This window comes from Anabrus simplex, chromosome 2, assembly GCF_040414725.1.
Source record: "Anabrus simplex isolate iqAnaSimp1 chromosome 2, ASM4041472v1, whole genome shotgun sequence".
In the NCBI taxonomy this organism is placed as follows: domain Eukaryota; kingdom Metazoa; phylum Arthropoda; class Insecta; order Orthoptera; family Tettigoniidae; genus Anabrus; species Anabrus simplex.
Window position 1 is genome coordinate 1,045,280,342 of NC_090266.1, and position 14,293 is coordinate 1,045,294,634.

Below are 14,293 nucleotides of genomic sequence, written 5' to 3' on the forward strand. Positions count from 1 at the left end.
TAATTAAAGCCACGGCCGCTTCTTTTCCAATCGTAGCCCATCCTTGCGTCGCCAAAAACCTTCGATGTGTTAGTGCGACGTTAAAAACCACTAGCTAAAAACAACTCTGGAGATATGCGATAGTCGATACTCTACCCTTAAATTGCCTCGACCGAGCTTGATAGCTGCAGTCGCTTAAGTGCGGCCAGTATCCAGTATTCGGGAGATAGTAGGTTCGAACCCCACTGTCGGCAGCCCTAAAAATGGTTTTCCGTGGTTTCCCATTTTGACACCAAGCAAATGCTGGGGCTGTACCTTCATTAAGGCCACGGCCGCTTCCTTCCCACTCCTAGCCCTTTCCTGTCCCATTGTCGCCGTAAGACCTATCTGTGTCGGTGCGACGTAAAACAACTAGCAAAAAAAAAAATTGCCTCGGTTTATGGGTACAATGCTGCCTGAGAAGTACGAGTGGTACTCAGATGCTTAGAGCATTGTACGTACACGTTCTCGAAGTAATGTGTGTTCACATTAAATTAAGTTGACACAGTCATACTAATATGTGAATGCTTTATACCGGCCGTAATAATACGTAATGATGTCCGGGTATTGGACCCTTTATTAGCGACCATGTCCTGATATTGTACTTTCGGACTTTTGTAAACCTACCTTAATGGGGTGTTGCACCACGGGTTTCTTTGTTTTGTTTGTTTGTTTGTTTGTTTGTTTGTTTGTTTGTTTGTTTGTTTGTTTGTTTGTTTGTTTGTTTGTTTCAAGTGCATGTTCGGGACACGGTATGAAATTTCGTATGGCTTTTAGTGCCGGGATATCCCAGGACGGGTTCGGCTCGCCAGGTGCAGGTCTTTCTATTTGATTCCCGTAGGCGACCTGCGCGTCGTGATGAGGATGAAATGATGATGAAGACAACACATACACCCAGCCCCCGTGCCGTACGAATTAACCAATTAAGGTTAAAATCCCCGACCCGGCCGGGAATCAAACCCGGGACCCTCTGAACCGAAGGCCAGTACGCTGACCGTTCAGCCAACGAGTCGGACCGGGACAGGGTGATCAAAAGGAACATTCCCATGCGCTTAAGGCAAATGAATTTCCCGTGTAACCACTGTACCGCTGTAGGGGTAGCGTGCTTGCCTCTCGCCCGGAGGCCCCGGGCTCGATTCCCGGCCAGGTCAGGGATTTTTCTCTCGACCTGAGAGCTGGTTCGAGGTCCACGTGGTTTGAATTGAGGAGCTATCTGACGGTGAGATGGCGGCCCCGATCTTGAAAGCCCAGAATAACGACCGAGAGGATGCGTCGTGCTGACCACACGGCCCCTCGTAATCTACAGGCCTTCGGGCTGAGCAGCGGTCGCTGGGCAGGCCAAAGTCCTTTCAAGGGCGTAAGTGCCGTGCCGTGGGGTGGGGTGGATGGTGTAACCGTTGTGTGTGTATTCAACTGGACAGTCGGTTTTTAATTAATTTGGCCTGTGATTAGGCAGGAAATGACCATATTAGGTAATATTCCAGCATTTTTCTGATGTTGAAGTTAAAATTACGTCAGCCTCGTGTCGGTAGATTTACCAGCATGTAAAAGAGTGATTATTGGAAAAAAATTTCTGCCATCGTGACGTGACATCTCTGGAAACCGTGAAAGTGGTTTGTGAGGCTTAAATCAATTAAGAAGAAGAAGATGAAGACAGAGTTTGAAAGTAATTGAGTATAAGTGATCGAATTATTTGTAACGATTACTTTTTTAGTAATTTTTACCTGACATCGATAGTTTTTAAAAAATATAATTTTTATTTGCAATTTGTATGTTCAGTCCTCTGCCCGAAGGCTGGTTGGATCCTCAACAGCTCCACCTTTAGCTTTTATAGATGGCCTAGGCATCACTGAAGAGGCGTACTAGGGGAATGAGGAATGAAGTAGTTTCCCGTTGCTTTCCTTTCTGAGCCAGAATTTGCTATTACATACCAGTCTGCCAAGCCCACTGAAATACATGCACCAACAGACGCGATGAGCAACATTTTTCACACTATTCATAGCAGGGATTGGCTGGATAAGGAATGGCATTGCCAGCCTCGCCCATACCTCAGTCACTATCATATTGTCAAAGCCAAGGGTAAGAATGAGATATATCAATGAAAGTAACAAATATGTTCTAGCCCATACCAGAAGGCATAGTGCACTGTAAACACTAGGTCTCACCAGCAAAGGCATAACTTACATCTTGAAATAAAATTGCAATCGTTACCTTTTAGAAATCGATGTACATAGCATCGAGTTTTTGGCGAATTCTGAGCCCTAGCACTCACAAGGCGTCGCGCCAAGGTACTATTGTACTTTTCTATAGGTTAACAAACGGCACCTCAAAGGCCTGCCTAGAAGTGAGGGCGATTGGAGGAGGAGGAAGCGGAGTTGTCAGTTTTCCTTCTGCAGTGGAGTGTTTCTTTGTTTCTAGTTTGTTGCTCACTTCATATTTAAGTTATGGTTCGACGAATTGAGTTGCACATTATGAGTTCCTTAGGAACCAAATCACTTATGTAATAACGATATGATAAAATTAAAAACTTATAATTGGGCTCTGAATAATATCGCAACCGAGCACGTCACTCCACGCGGAGGTGACAAGAAACTATCATCTAGCATTCTCAGGTTTTCATAGGATACCGCAGGGCGATTTGAGGCAAACAATATTTCCCAATTCCCACTAGTCTAATGAAGCTGTGATTCGCGCGGCACAAGGCAAGGAGCATCAAAGCTGCACTTCATGGTAACGTTTACAGAAGGACAATCATTTAAAATCAAGGATACGACGCGTACTCCTTAATTTACTTCCAGCTTCTTTTGGCTACTGGTTGACATTTACAGTACGTAGATAATCGTGTATTACGTGTTCGAGAATAAAAATAATAATTTCGTGTGGCTATTTCTAGACCCTCCGATGGGGGTGGGCGGCATCTGCCATGTGTAGGTAACTGCGTATTATTGTGGTGGAGGATAGTGTTATGTGTGGTCTGTGAGTTTCAGGGATGTTGGGGATAGCACAAACACCCAGCCCATGAGCCATTAGAATTAACCAAATAAAGGTTAAAATCCCCGTATTCGAGAATGGAACCGGAATACATATTTAACGAGGAAGGGAATAAGGAATTTCGATTCCACTATTTTAATAAACTATATTTCTCTTTGTAATTTTAGTATCATTCCAGCACCATGTTAAAAACTGTCGGTGATTTCCTAAAACCTCGCATTCTGTGAAGTAGTATTTTTTTCTTTCTTTCTTTCTTTCTTTCTTTCTTTCTTAATCCGTTTACCCTTCAGGGTTGGTTTTTCCCTCGGACTAAGCGAGAGATCCCACCTCTACTGCAGTGTCCTGGAGCGTGAGACATTTGGTCAGGGGAAGGATTACCGGTACCTCTCCCAGACGACCTCACCTGCTATGCTGAACAGGGGTCCTGTGGGTGATGGGAAGATTTGAAGTGATAGACAAGGAAGAGGGAAGGAAGCGGCCATGCCCTATTAACTGGAGGAGAATTTGACTTCCCGAGGCTGAGCGGACCTCGTTCCAGCCCTCGTACCAATTTTCAAATTTCGTGCCAGAAGTGGAAATCGAACACGGCCCTCCAGGGATGGCAGCTAATCACACTAACCGCTACACTACACAGGCGGACCTGTGAAGTTACTGTTATCTTGATTTGAATTTAGGATATATATTTTCAATCAATCAATCAATCAATCAATCAATCAATCAATCAATCAATCAATAAATAAATAAATCAATCAATCAATCAATCAATCAGTCAGTCAGTCAGTCAATCAATCAATCAATCAATCAATCAATCACTACTGATCTGCATTTAATGCAGTCGCCCAGATGGCAGATTCCCCACTGTTGTTTTCCTAGCCTTTTCTTAAATGATTGCAAAGAAAATGGAAATTTATTGAACATCTCCCTTGGTAAGTTATTCCAATCCCAAACTCCCCTCCCTATAAACGAATATTTGCCCCAATTTGTCCTCTTGAATTCCAACGTTATCTTCATATTGTGATCTTTCCTACTTTTAAAGACACCATCCAAATCTATTCGTCTACTGATGTCCTCCCACGCCATCTCTCCATTGACAGCTCGGAACATACCACTTAGTCGAGCAGCTCGTTTCCTTACTCCTAAGTCTTCCCGGCCCAAACTTTGCAACAGTTTTGTAACGCTACTCTTTTGTCGGAAATCGCCCAGAACAAATCGAGCTGCTTTTCTTTGGATTTTGTCCAGTTCCTGAATCAAGTAATCCTGGTCAGGGTCCCATACACTGGAACCATACTCTAGTTGGGGTCTCACCAGAGAAAAATGAGCTCTCTCCTTTACATCCTTACTACAACCCCTAAATACTCTCATAACCATGTGCAGAGATCTGTGCCCTTTATTTACAATCATATTTATGTGATTACCCCAATGAAGATCTTTCCTTATATTAATACCTAGGTACTTATAATGATCCCCACAAGAAACTTTCACCCCATCAACGCAGTAATTAAAACTGAGAGGACTTTTACTATTTGTGAAACTCACAACCTGACTTTTATCCCCGTTTATCATCATATCATTGCTTACTGTCCATCTCACAACATTATCGAGGTCATTTTGCAGTGTGTCCGTTTGACTATCCACCAGCGCGCTCTATCAGCCATTCCAGAAATAGACATAATCTTACAGTGATTTTCTCATGTATCGACTCTCTAAAAGGAATCGGTTAATCCACGTGTCCGCAATTTCACTGATTACTTGTTGAAAATTAATTAGTAATTGTAATTAAGTAAAATATTTCTCGGGTAACTGCAATTCAGTCCAATTACTTTTATTTTGCTCTTTTCCCATCACCGAGCATAAAGCGAGAGAGGAGAAAACTTCCTGTTCTCAGCACTCGAATTCTTATTGTTCTGCTCTGTGGACGCGTGCATTAACCAATTCCTTTTAGAGAGTCGATACATGAGAAAATCACTGTAAGATTATGTCTATTTCTGGAATGGCTGATAGAGCGCGCTGGTGGATAGTCAAACGGACACACAGTAATTTAAGTCGTGCTAACCAGATGTCTCTATACGCAACTAATCCAGCATCATAGGAGCTGGATTTGATGCTTTCATGTGTAAACCGTTCTAGGAGAATGGCTAACGGAACCTACCGGACGGTAGGGTATATGGAGCTGACGGCAGTCGCAGTTTCTGCTCTTTCGTCTCAGACAACGACCATTCTAAATCAATTTAATAATAATAATAATAATAATAATAATAATAATAATAATAATAATAATAATAATAATAATAATACCGAGGGAGCTGGTCGTATGGTACGGGCCGGATAGTTGCAGACTTACATTCGGGAGATCGTGAGTTCGAATTCCACCATCGACAGCCCTGAAGATGTTTTTCTGTGGTTGTTCATTTTCTCATGAGGTTGTGCCTTAATTGAAGTCATTTATATCAACGTCAAAGACTTGTCATTACAACTTAGTGAAGTATATTTAGAGCACACAAATGATACAATCTAGTGGGAACTTCATGTTCTTATGTAATGTGAAATTGAGATCGTTAGGTGAAACCTCTGAGAACCGCTTATTTTAACTGCCACTGCGACTGGACTGGGGCCGGTCGAATGACGGTTCATCACCTCCGTAGTGTAACGGTTAGCACTCTCAGCTGCCGACGCGGGCACCCGGGTTCAATTTCCAGTACTGCCAGAATGGTAGGAGGGTTGGTATGTGGTTAAAATGGTTCATGCAGCTTACCTCCATGGCGAGGGGGTGTGTCTGAAAAGAGGTGTACCACCTCGGGACGAGGACACGATTATACGCATGTGTAGGCCTACCTCTCAGCACATCCCACTTCAGACTTGTGGAGCCGCCAAACCAGATCTGCTTGGCAGGTATTGACCTTGAAACCTCTCCACAGCGGGCGCAACTCTAGTTCCCAGGGAGACTTCAAGCTCAAAGTGAGGGTAAGGGCATTTCTTCTCGCACACAAAATCGTGGTTCTAGATCTATGACAGCTTCAAATGAGCACATACTGTAGGTCTACAGTAATCCGTAATATTTTCAGGACTTCAAGATATTATCGACATTTTCTATTATGTATGTTTTTGAGGTAGTTAAGTTGTTTTGAAGTAGTAGAACAATAAAGTGTTTCTTACTAATAGTAATAATTTCGTGCGGCTATTTCTAGCCGGATGCAGCCCTTGTAAGGAAGGCCCTTCGATGAGGGTGGGCGGCATCTGCCATGTGTACGTAACTGCCTGTTATTGTAGTGGTGGATAGTGTTATGAGTGTCTCTTACTGAATGAGCTGGATATGTTTTACACGTTGTGTAACTGTAAGCTTGCATTCGGGAGATGGTGAGTTCGGATCACAACATTGGTAGCCTTATCCGGCTTATAAATATCTGTTATATCATAGAAACTCCTCCACATTGTGACTGTCTTCGACTGGATGTACTGTATCCTTATATAATATTTTATTATATTACGGGAGCACTTACTCCTGAAATTCGCCGCTGGTACTGATATAATTCTTCTTCTTCTTCTTCTACTTCTTCTTCTATCGCATTTCCCACCCCGATGTGGTCGCGGGTGCAATCTGTGTCGCACACGTCCATATGGCTCTGTTTTAAGGCCGGTTGCTCTTCGTGACGCCAATCCTATGCGGAGGGGTGTCTTTACTATCGCGTGTACCTTGCGAGTTGGCTGTGTGGTTAGGGTCGTGGAGCTGTGACCTTGCATTCGGTCGATAGTGGGTTCGAACCCCACTCTCGGCAGCCCTGAAGATGGTTTTCCGTCGTTTCTCATTCCCACACTAGGCAAAAGCTGTACCACGGTCGCTTCCTCCCTACTGCTAGCCCTTTCATATCCCATCGTCGCCATAAGACCTATCTGTGCCGGTACGACGTAAAGCAAATTGTAATCGAAAATGTCGCGTGTTCGTGTTCCTTTGATTGTTGGTGCTGTGGTGTGTTGTATCTATATGGAGCGACATGTACTGTGACGAACACAAACGCCCAGTAACTGTAACTGGGATTCGATGCTTGGCCTGGTCTGGGATTTTTACCTGGATCTGAGGTCTGATTGGAGCTCCACTAAGCCTACAGTACGTGAGAACAATTAAGGAAGTATCTGATGGTGAGTTAGCGGCCCTGGTCTAAAAAGCCAAAAATACCGGCCAAAGGGATTCCTCGCGCTGACCACGCATCACCTCGTAATCTGCAGACCATCGGGCTGAGTAGCGATCACTTGCTTAGGCCAAGGGCCATCAGGGCTGTAGTGCCATGTGATTTGTTCTTAGTACCGCATGAAGTATGTTTGTAGCAGTTTCACGGCCTCATTCACATATCAGAACGTTTCTGCAGTTAGCTGCTGAATGCATAACATGCTATTATAAATACACTGAAATTAATTCTTTCTGTCTTATTCCGTTTACCCTCCAGGGTTGTTTTTCCTTCGGACTCACCGAGGGTTCCCACCTCTACCGCCTCAAGGGCAGTGTCCTGGAGCGTGATTCTTTGGGTCGTGGATACAACTGGACAGGAGGACCAGTACCTCGCCCATGCTTCCTCACCTGCTGTGCTGAACAGGGGCCTTATAGGGGGGGGGGGGTGATTGGAAGGGTTAGACAAGGATGAGGGAAGGAAGAAGTTGTGGCCTTAAGTTAGGTACCATCCCAGCATTTGCCTGGAAGAGAAGTGGGGAAACCACGGAAAACCACTTCAAGGGTGGCTAAGGAGGCCATGTGCAGGTGGGCCAGTGGCCTAAGGGGGCCCGCAGACTTCCCTCCCAGAAATGAATTAATTAAATAAATAAACAAATAACTGAATAAATTTACCCGAATTACACTCCACACAGAAAGGTAACATCGTGATGATTTTGTAGAATGGACCGGAAACGTGTTTTTCTTTTACGATTTATCAGTAGAGGAATTATTATCCTATGTTTTTCCGACTCGTTGGCTGAACGGTCAGCGTACTGGCCTTCGGTTCAGAGGGTCCCGGGTTCGATTCCCGGCCGGGTCGGGGATTTTAACCTTAATTGGTTAATTCCAATGGCACGGGGGTTGAGTGTATGTGTTGTCTTCATCATCATTTCATCCTCATCACGACGCGCAGGTCGCCTACGGGAGTCAAATAGAAAGACCTGCACCTGGCGAGCCGAACCCATCCTGGGATATCCCGGCACTAAAAGCCATACGACATTTCATTTCATTTCATCCTATGGTTGCTCCTAGCTGCAGTTATTCGTATTATTAGTATTGTGTTGAGTCTAGCACAGCCGTCTCTCGTAACACGTGTGGCAAGCTCTCTCACAGAGACCTGCGCCAAGTTATTTGAAAAGTAATGAAAGCTTGTATCAAAATAACATAATTTTAATTAGAAACTCATATTTTCTTCACGTGTATTGTATCTGATACCGTACTAATTTTTATTAGACACTTAATATTTGTCATACATTTATTCAACAAAAAATGGGTTAATTCAACCTACACAACAATGAGTAGCAGGTTAATTTCTGAGGGGAAAGGAGGCCTGGAATAGAACTAACCACTCTATCCCACTTTGTGTCGAGTTTACGAATGAAAGTCCACAGCCTGTTCCAATCATTCGACCGGGTCAGGAATGGAATGAATGAAGCCCCCTTCTAGCGGCGAGGATGGGAATTGTGCCGGCTGCCGAAGCCTGTCGCACTCCTCTGGGGCAATGATTAATGAATGACAGATGAAATGAAATGATATTGGAGAGTGTTGCTGGAATAAATTATGACAGGGAAAACCGGAGTACCCGGAGAAAAACCTGCCCCACCTCCGCTTTGTCCAGCACAAATCTCACATGGAGTGACCGGGATTTGAACCACGGAACCCAGCGGTGAGAGCCCGGCGCGCTGCCGCCTGAGCCACGGAGGCTCTTGAAAATAATAAGAAGAAGAAGAAGAAGAAAAGAAGAAGAAGAAGAAGAAGAAGAAGAAGAATAAAATTCATAAATAACAAATAAAGTGAAGGGGGCGAAATTACGAACACTTCCTGACTTACTATTATGGCCACTACAGTAACTCTCGCCAGCCACCTCACTGTAGTGATTACATGCCAGGAACTACACCACACGACTGAAGTGCTGTCCAGTATTTCATACACATATCATGGCTCACTCTGGGAATAACAGGCTCTTAATTTGAATGCTGCACTAACTCAGCTAAGCATTTGTACACGGAAACTAAACGTGGTGCACGCAACCAACTCTCACATGACGCGTGTACGCGCGGCTAAACATTAGGTAGACTACCAACTGTGCAAACTGTAAATCCCTAGGGGGACGAAATTAGGTGCGGGGACGGAATTTGTTCCCCCCCCCCCCCCCACCAACCTACCTTACTCATATGTGTTGTAGGCCGAGTGAACTACGCCGGCCGCATATAAACATGGGAAGGTGGCGTTAAAGCAAGAAAGGTTTTATTCTGGCATTTTCAGAATTGTCATCAACAAGTCCTCCCTCCACCTCTTCTTGGTCTTATTCCCAGTTAGTTGGGGTCGGCACCATATGTGGACTTTGTCAAGTTTTACTGACGTATGTCCATCGTGACGACAGCCCTGCATGGAAAGATGCATTCACTACTGTGTGTTTCTGTGGTGGTTGGTAATACAGTGTTTTGAGTCTAAATTACGCACGGACATTTACTGGTTCACGTATCACGAGTGGTTCCGTCATGGCCGGAGACAATTATCATTATTATTATTATTATTATTATTTCGGGGATTTCGTGGAACGCAGAGGTGTAGGAAGGTGCTGGGGTGAATGGGTGGACAGTGAAGGGATAAGAGTATAAGTTAAAGTACTAAATTTTGATATTTTATTTCTTTCCCTTTTTTTAGTTTAAAATTTGATAGATATTTAGAAAATCTGAATTAACATTTTTTTTTTGCTAGTTGCTTTACGTCACACCGACACAGATAGGTCTTATGGCGGCGATGAGACAGGAAAGGGCTAGGAGTGCGAAGGAAGCGGCCGTGGCCTTAATTAAGGTACAGCCCCAGCATTTGCCTGGTGTGAAAATGGGAAACCGCGGAAAACCATCTTCAGGGCTGCCGATAGTGGGGTTCGAACCTACTATCTCCCGAATACTGGATACTGGCCGCACTTAAAAGCGACTGGAGCTATCGAGCTCGATATTAACAATTATAAAGATGAGCTCGTCAGCTCCCACAATAACAATGATTTAAAGTTTTAAAAATATCAGGAACAATAGAGAATATTATCCACACAATCGTTTACAAGGAATGAGCATTGTAGCTCTAAAGCTGCGTATTTGCTCCGCTCACTTACATTCAAGGAGACTGAGCTACAAAACTTACTACAGTCCAGCCTCTCAGAGGCACAACGTTCTTGCCAAATTTACACTAGATAAACTTCAAAATCCTGTGTTTACTGTCATTTCTGCTCTACAGTCCGTTACAAACTCGTCTATTAATAATGAAAATTTAAATAGGGGCAATGAGTGCCCATTCCAAATGGCCTAAATGTACAAAAGAAAATGTTTAAGACGACCCGCTATGAACAAAATGCTAGGAGGCGAAATACTTGCACTCCTTTTGAAAGACAATTAAAATCCTACGTGGGCTTATGGCCCGAAGTTGCGGAGGCTAAGCCTATACTACATGCGAAATATTAAGTTCCAAAACAGTGCGAAGAATTTAGAGTTTTAGAAAATCTTAGTCACCCCATACCAAGTTGAGTGGGAATTAATAGAGGGTGAACACTCTTTAGCCGGCCCCGTGGTGTAGGGGTAGCGTGCCTGCCCCGGGTTCGATTCCCGGCCAGGTCAGGGATTTTCACCTGGACCTGAGGGCTGGTTCGAGGTCCACTCAGCCTACGTGATTAGAATTGAGGAGCTATCTGATGGTGAGATAGCGGCCCCGGTCTAGAAAGCCAAGAATAACGGCCGAGAGGATTCGTCGTGCTGACCACACGACACCTCGTAATCTGCAGGCCTTCGGGCTGAGCAGCGGTCGCTTGGTAGGCCAAGGCCCTTCAAGGGCTGTAGTGCCATGGGGTTTGGTTTGGTTTGGAACACTCTTTATTCCCTAAATTTACATATTTCCCAGCAGGGATTTGAACAGAGTCCTTAGACTTGTCGAAAATGTCAGTTTAAACAGAAACTTTAGAATTTTACATTAAGAACAGAAAAGTTTGAAACCTTCCCCTCAGGTTAACTGCCTCCTGGAGCTATTACATGTTAAGAGATGTCTGCCAATACCTTGAGTTGTTACGCCGTTCGACGACGGCAAGGCTGCCCCTGCCTCCTATTACGCCGTACACACACTAGACCGGAGCGCTGAAGATGACAATACGGCCCTAAAGCGCCCAGCTTTTATAGCAACTCAGAGGGGAAGGTTCCAGAACTCTCTCGAGCTAGACAAAATACCTGTATAGTACGCGAACCTTTTCTTGATCCCTGAGCTCCATAGTGCTGAATGGGAACTTGGGATCAAGAAAAGGTTCGCGTACTACACACACCCCCAGATTTAATTGGCTAGAGAAAAATTCACAAAGTTCCTGATGGGTTAATAACTAAGGAAGAAGGAAGCCGTAGAAGTGCTGATAACCTTAGCACATAAAAAAACCTACAAACCCAGTATTGAAATTTGAAAATTTCCTTAAACATTAATTGTCCATCCTCCTGCCAGAGGGAGCACATAGGCTGATAGTAGTGACATCTATAGATTAAACGTCCAAGTATATTCAGATACATAGTTAGGATTCACATCACAGATGGCATTCTAGAAAGGCGTGCAGTTCAACCGGGTAGAGGAGATGTACCCCCGGTACAACAACAACAACAACAATAATAATAATAATAATAATAATAATAATAATAATAATAATAATAATAATAATGGTACTAAATTATTCTACCAATTGAATTTTAGTTCATTTTCCTCACATCATTGGAGATTGGCTTATGGTTTCCTAGCGACTGCCTTGGCAACACATTCGAGCAAATAGTTCTGTATTTTCTTAGATGTTCTGTAAATTGCTGGCGATTTATCAAGATGATCTTTTAAATCCTTGTCCAGCTCTGAACTAAAATTTATCAACTTGCGAAATATGTCTATTTTCCGAGTTTCAGATATAGGCCTACTGTGTCCTCTTAACGCCAGATCGAATGCACCACAAAAGCGAATACAATTTATAAGAAGTGCATTACATATCTGTTTTTACTAATTTGTTCATTATGTTTGGCCATAGACTGTTGATAGTCCGAACTTAATTGCGTTTGTATATTTACTCTCCCCATTATTGACAAACTCATTACATTGTTCATATGTTCATTTGATTTCTCGTGTTTTTTCATTTTGTCGCTCAGGTGCATAAGATCAGTAACACCGTCCTTCCACCAGGAAGAGGATCCTCAAAAATGTACTCACAAAATAAGAGATAAACGCATTTTTCTCTTCTCAGCCATATAACCACTTGGTTTTTTTTAAGTTGCTTCAGAGTTAAATTTTCGCCTTCTATCAAATTTACCACTTTGTTGTTTGTACGTAGTTTTTAATTTTTGTATGGAACTACCTACCTACTACCTGCTTCACTTTCAGTTTATCATTGTAAAATAACGAAAAACGGACTCCTGAGAAGAGCGCCTGTCGAGTTCATAATGTAAAACACGTTAGAAAAACATACGAATCGCACTGCTGTGACAAGGAGGCTCTGTCACACACTCGACTTCCGAGGCCCGGGCTCTACAAGCCAGGACAGAACCACCAGACAGCGGACCTGCGTGTCAGTCACTCGAGTGTAAACTGTTGCAGAAGGAAGTTATTATTATGCCGTTTAAATTGTAACTAACCGAGCTCGATAGCTGCAGTCGCTTAAATGCGGCCAGTATCCAGTATTCGGGAGATAGTAGGTTCGAACCCCACTGTCGGCAGCCCTGAAAATGGTTTTCCGTGGTTTCCCATTTTCACACCAGGCAAATGCTGGGGCTGTACCTTAATTAAGGCCACGGCCGCTTCCTTCCCACTCCTAGCCCTTTCCTGTCCCATGGTCGCCATAAGACCTATCTGTGTCGGTGCGACGTAAAACAACTAGCAAAAAAAAAAAAAAATTGTAACTAAAAGTGACTATTTTCTTTTCGTTTTCATGAATCTAGGGATTGGCATGTCCCTGTGTCACTATCCCTAAAGCCGCCCCTGTAGCCTACGCCCAAACTCTGTGGGAGGTCACAATGTGTTCGTCAGCCACTCTTTCGTGTTGTAAGCCTGAATAACAGTCAGTGCTGTGTAGCGACGCAATTCCAAAACGGGAAGTTACGGTACATTCACAGCTAATGAATTTTAGCATCTAAATGCAAATTTCACGATGAATGGTGATTTTGACCTACATTTTAATCCTTTAAAAATATTTGCACTTTTAATTTGCGATTTAAGACTGAATTAATAGCCCGAACTAATAATTCAAAAATTCTTGTCTCGGTAAAGTTGGTGTGAATGTACACAAACATCTTCTTCTTTGCCGGGCTGAGTGGCTCAGACGGTTGAGGCGCTGGCCTTCTGACCCCAACGTGGCAGGTTCGATCCTGGCTCAGTCCGGTGGTATTTGAAGGTGCTCATATACGCCAGCCTCGTGTCGGTAGATTTACTGGCACGTAAAAGAACTCCTGCGGGACTAAATTCCGGCACCTCGGCGTCTCCGAAAACCGTAAAAGAGTAGTTAGTGGGACGTAAAACAAATAGCATTATTATTATTATTATTATTCTTTTACTAAACACATGAAATCAAGACAATTTGTAACTAAAATTTTGTCTGTGTTTGTTTCCATTGTATTCTGGCGAGCAATTGACTTCATAACTGAACTATGCAATTTCAAAATACAGATCCTGTTTGACCAAAAGACATCTATTGGCATAGGCGCAAGTAGCTTTAACTGAAATTCTTATTCTTATTTTCCCACACCTGTGGGGTCGTGGGTGCGAACTGCGTCGCACATGTGGATTTAGCCCTGTTTTACGGCCGGATGCCCTTCCTGCCGCCAACCCTATATGGAGGGATGCAATCACTATTGCGTGTTTCTGTGGTGGTTGGTAGTGTAGTGTGTGAATGTGAAGAGAAGAGTGTTTGGACGGACACAAACACCCACTCCCCGAGTCAGAAGAATTTACCAGAAGCGATTAAAATCGAACCCGGGACCCTCTGAACCGAAGGCCTGTACGCTGACCACTCAGCCAACGAGTCGGACAATGTAGCTTTAACTGAAATAAACCCAGATTGTAGTGAAATAATTACAATGT

At 43.6% G+C, this 14,293-nt stretch overlaps 1 protein-coding gene across 1 annotated transcript in view; it reads left to right on the forward strand.

Annotated features, from left to right (window-relative positions):
- Positions 1-14,293, forward strand: part of LOC136863769 (microtubule-associated protein futsch) — a 395,621-nt gene that overhangs the window by 102,365 nt on the left and 278,963 nt on the right. The window lies entirely within an intron of this gene.